Below are 5,258 nucleotides of genomic sequence, written 5' to 3'. Positions count from 1 at the left end.
TTTTCAAGGAAATATGCTGAAAAGAGATCAGAATTAGAATCCTAGTCCATTCTCAATTTGTAGAGAATCTCGTTAGCTTCGCGTGGGCAGTTAAATCGCCTAATTCTGACGAGCAGAACTCAAGATATGGCCAAAAGAAGATTTGTCAGAAAAATTCCAGAATGTCAGCGTGGCCGCGCCAGAAGGCAGCGCGCCCGCGCCGCTGAAACACTATTTCATCGCGGCCGCGCCCGAAGGCCGCGCGACCGTGCCCGGTTTCTGCCCCAGAATCCTGATTTTAGTCAAAATTGAAGATTTGAGAGTCCTGGTCATCCTGGAGCCTATATATACCCATAAAAGACGTTTTCAACAAGAAGGAGGCCTGTGAGAGCAATAAGAAGACCTAGAGAGCACGAGAAGGCTACGGAGAAGAAAACTCTTGTTTTCTTCAATATAGTTGATACTGGGATGCTTGTTTTCGATTTGTCTTTGAACCCTAACACTCTTCTATTGTTTATTATCATGCTTTCATTGGAACCCATGGTGACGATGAGTTCGATTATAAACTAATCATTATCGTGGGGTTCTAACGGATTTATTTATGGATTTATTTAGTTAATTTGTTTCGATACCTTAGTGTGTGGTGATTGATTGATATCCTAGTATTGGTTGTGCTTATACATCTTATGTGCGTAGCTAACATATAAGATAGCGTGTTAATCTCTATTCAAACGACAGGGAATATAGAGGTTTAGAACTTGCCATGCTAGCATAGGTTCATGTGTTATTGTTATGCATGATTCATAGTTGATTTTAACCATCTTACTTGCCCTATGTAATCACGATAGATAACTTGCACATTAAACCGTTATATTTTCAATTCTTATTGACATATAAGGACTACACATAATTGGTGTCTATTCAACTTCTATCTCTTTTGTGGATGCTTGGTAGTAGGGTATTCGTACAATGAAAGTTGGCGTTTACTAGTTTCGTGTTATATGATTAGTGTCATCACCATTACATGCTAAGGTTAAGAATGAAAAGGATATTGAATGAAGTATTTAATGAAGTTAGGATCCCATGTTTGTCATATATAGTAATTCAACCTCAATTCTCTTAGTTAATGTTATTTAGTATAATCTCTTAGTTTAATCAAAACCCAATTTGTTATTTATTTTAGCATTGAGCGATAACCATATATTGTTGCATAGGTGCATAAATTGAACTTAACCTAAACCAGTCTCTGTGGGAACGAATCTGATTTATATCTTATACTACTTGTGAACGCGTATACTTGCGTGAATATTAGCGCGTGTTTTCGCCCTAATAAGTTTTTCGCGCCGCTGCCGGGGACTCGGTGTTGTTAATTTTTTAGTGTATGTGCTTGTCATCATTGGTCATTAAAGTTCACTGACTCAGACTCTTTTACTTTCACGGTTTACTTGTTGTGTTTCAGGTACTCGTTACAATGGGAGATCACAAATGAAAGCCTTGATGGATTTTTCTCAACCCAAGATCAATGACATTCAATCTAGCATTGTCAGGCCAGCTATCACAGGTAATACCTTTGAGATCAATCCTGACATAATTTAATGGGTGTAGAATTCAATCCAGTTTGGGGGTTCTCCAACGGAAGATCCCAATATGCACATTAGGGATTTCATTGAGATCTGCGACACCTTCAAGTTCAACGGTGTTTCTGAAGATGCTGTGAAGCTGAGACTGTTCCCGATCTCTCTGAGGGATAAGGCTAAGAGGTTACACTCTCTACCAGCTGGTTTGATTACTACTTGGGAAGATCTTGCTCAAAAGTTTCTCACTAAATTATTCCCTATGGTAAAGACAGCTGCAATCAGAAATGCTATTACCCAATTTGCGCAGCAATCAGAAGAATCTTTATATGAAGCTTGGGAGCGCTACAAGGAGATGCTTAGGAAGTGTCCTCATCATGGAATTCCTAATTGTATGATCATCAATTGCTTCTATAACGGTTTGGGAGCACAGTCAAGACCCATGCTCGACGCAGCATCATGTGGAGCATTATGGGCAAAGAACTATAAGGAAGCCTATGATCTAATTGAACTGATGGCTGCTAATAAATATTAATATCCAACTCAGAGATTGCCACAGGGCAAGGTAGCATGAGTTCTTCAAGTGGATACAGCTTAGGCTATCACTGCTCAACTAAAAGAGTTGTGTATGAAGATCGATTCTCTGGCTAACTATGGTGTTAATAAGATAACCAGTGTTTGTGAGCTATGTGCAGGTTCGCATGCGACAGAGCAATGCACTATATCTAGTGAATCAGCTCAGTTTGTGAGCAACTTTCAGAGATCGCAGCAACCAGTTCCAGACACTTATCATCCTGATAACTGGAATCGTCCTAACTTCAGATGGAGCAACAATCAGAATGCGATGCAACAGCCGTTCCAGCAATTTGGAAACGAGCAATTCAATCTTCCTGGTTTTACGCAACAATTCGCACGAAGACAACAACTCCAACTTCAACAACAAACTCATGGAGGTGCAGGTCTATCTTCGACTGAAAAATCTGAATTGGAGGAGTTGCGGCTTATGTGCAAAAACCAGGCTCTTGTATGCAAAAGCCAGACTGTTTCCATCAAGAATCTAGAGAACCAGATAGGACAAATTTCTAACGCCTTATTGAATCGACCAATAGGAACGCTTCCTAGTGATAAAGAAGCCAATCCAGGTGAGAGGGAAGTTGAAGAACAGGTGAACTCCACCACCTTGAGGTCTGGAAGGGTCGCAAGTCCCCAAATTCAGCAAGATGAAGAGTCTGAAAATTCTGTCCATAATGTAGGTGCGTCTGCACCCTTGCCAATTCCAGAAAATGAGATTGTGGCTGAAGAAGAAGTGCAGAAGGAAGTAGAGGTGGAACCAAGGAAGACTACTGTGGAACACACTCCTCCTGGGGGTAATACATGGGAGAAACATATATATCCTCCACCCTCTTTTCCTAAAAGGCTGCAGAAGCAGAAGTTGGATAAGCAATTTGTTAAGTTTCTGGAGGTGTTCAAGAAACTTTATATCAACATACCTTTCGTTGAAGCTCTTGAACAGATGCCTAGCTATGCAAGGTTTATAAAAGGTATTCTCTCTCGAAAAGTGAAGCTCGATGACGTAGAGACCGTTGCTCTTACGGAGGAATGCAGTGCTATGCTGCAATAGAAGTTGCCTCCAAAACTTAAAGATCCTGGAAGCTTCACTATTCCTTGCACTATTGAAAACTTGTCTTTCGACAAGTGTTTATGTGATTTGGGAGCTAGCATCAATCTGATGCCCTTATCTATCTTCAAGAAGCCTGGTCTACCTGATCCAAAACCAACATACATGTCATTGCAACTAGCTGATCGTTCCATCGCTTATCCATGAGGTATAGTGGAGGATGTTTTGGTCAAGGTGGACAAACTTATCTTTCTTGCTGACTTTATAATTCTTGACTTTGAGGAGGATAAGAAGATTCCCATTATCTTGGGGAGACCATTCTTGGCTACAGGCCGAACTATGATCGATGTGGAAAAATGAGAGCTTACGATGAAGGTTCATGATCAAAAGGTCACTTTTAATATGTTCAAGGCAATAAAGTTACCCACAACTAAAGAGGAGTGCTTTAAAGTAGAGTGGGTCGACTTTGTAGTAAATTCGAAACTTGAGCAATTGCCATATTCAGATACCTTAGAGAGATCATTAATAGGGGAATCAGTTATTGAAAAGGAAGAAGGAGCAGAGCAACTGCAGGTTTTGAATGCTCCTCCGTGGAAGAGGAAGTTGGATATGCCATTCGATTCTCTTGGGTTAGCAGAGCTGAAAATTTCTCAGGAGCATTTTGAACCGTTTATTGAAGATGCTCCCACACTTGAGCTCAACCCACTACTAGATCACTTGAGTTATGCATTCTTAGGTGCACCACATGATATGGGCTTGGTATATATTTTTGATGATGTAGAGGGTAGCCGAACAAATCCTCCAGTGCCTAAAGAGGGTTCTTCTCATGTGCAACAGGTAGTTGATAGGACTGGTGTTGGTGATGAGCAGTACAGGCGAGTAATTGGGCGTATGGAGGACATGCACGACATTCACCATCGTTTTACTGCAGATTTGATACAGGCTTTGGGCACTATTTTCCGAGCCACTAGTGTCGAGATTGATTGGCCACCTAATCCTCCACCCGAGGAGGGTGATCTTTCCGATGACTAGGTATGCCTGAAATCCTTATTATTACCTTCAATGAGGACATTGAAAATTTTAAGTTTGGGGGTGATAATATAAGGATTAGTAGTGTGTGTGTCCATATAGATTCATATTGCATGTTTAGTTATAGTTCATTCATATTTTTGCATGATTATTCATTTAGGACATATTTTTTTGTTTTTATGTGATTTCATATAGTTGCATTTGCATGCATATTTAGCATGATCCCTTAAGATGAACTATGCTATTTGATAAGTTGTTGATTTGAGTGTGGTTATGACGAATAAAGGGATGTTTAAGTCCTAATGAATTGATTTGCATGCCAAAAACAAATATTTTCACAAAGTCTTATAGGGTTGCTTTTGATCTGGATCATGATCATACTTGTTTGTTGTTGAGATTTAATCACTTGGTTATATTTAGAATTTGTTATATTCTCGTTATGATGTAAAAATCCTGATTTTTTTATCTGGAGAAAAACTTGGATTTCATTGCTAGTTGTTGTAAGGCTAGGCGTCAAATGTTGATTTGAGTGTGGTGATGACGAATATAGGGATGTTTAAGTCCTAATGAATTGATTTGCATGCCAGAAACAAATATTTTCACAAAGTCTTATAGGGTTGCTTTTGATCTGGATCATGATCATACTTGTTTGTTGATGAGATTTATTCACTTGGTTATATTTAGAATTTGTGATATTCTCGTTAAAAACACTGATTATTTTATCTGGAGAAAAACTTGGATTTCATTGCTAGTTGTTGTAAGGCTAGGCGTCAAATGGCTAGTAGCCGGCTCATATTTTTATGAGTAGTCTAGGGTTGAATGAGATGGAGCGAAACACACTCATTCAGAAATTGTTGAAAAAAAAGAAAAAAAGAGAAAGAAAAAAGAAAAAAGAAAAGAAAAAAAAGTATGTGTTTATGCATAATTGATCAAGAGTGAGCTCTTTAATACTCGAGTTATTAAGTTCTAGGGGACTTTGTGCCTAGTGACCTAAGGCTCTTAAAGTCTGGGATCCGCTAACCTAACGCTCGCTAGATGGGTATTATTGTATAAGTCTT

General features: G+C 39.2%; 1 non-coding gene across 1 annotated transcript; it reads right to left on the bottom strand.

Moving 5' to 3' along the window:
• Nucleotides 1–1,830: 1,830 nt before the first annotated feature.
• Nucleotides 1,831–1,937, bottom strand: LOC141709665 (small nucleolar RNA R71). Its single transcript, XR_012570230.1, has one exon. It is a non-coding gene; the product is annotated as a small nucleolar RNA R71 (small nucleolar RNA).
• Between the last annotated feature and the right edge of the window lie 3,321 nt (nt 1,938–5,258).

The sequence above is a fragment of the Apium graveolens genome, chromosome 2 (assembly GCF_009905375.1).
Source record: "Apium graveolens cultivar Ventura chromosome 2, ASM990537v1, whole genome shotgun sequence".
Taxonomy (NCBI): Eukaryota; Viridiplantae; Streptophyta; class Magnoliopsida; order Apiales; family Apiaceae; genus Apium; species Apium graveolens.
The sequence above is the reverse complement of the archived record's forward strand: the minus strand, read 5'-3'. Positions and strand labels throughout refer to the sequence as shown.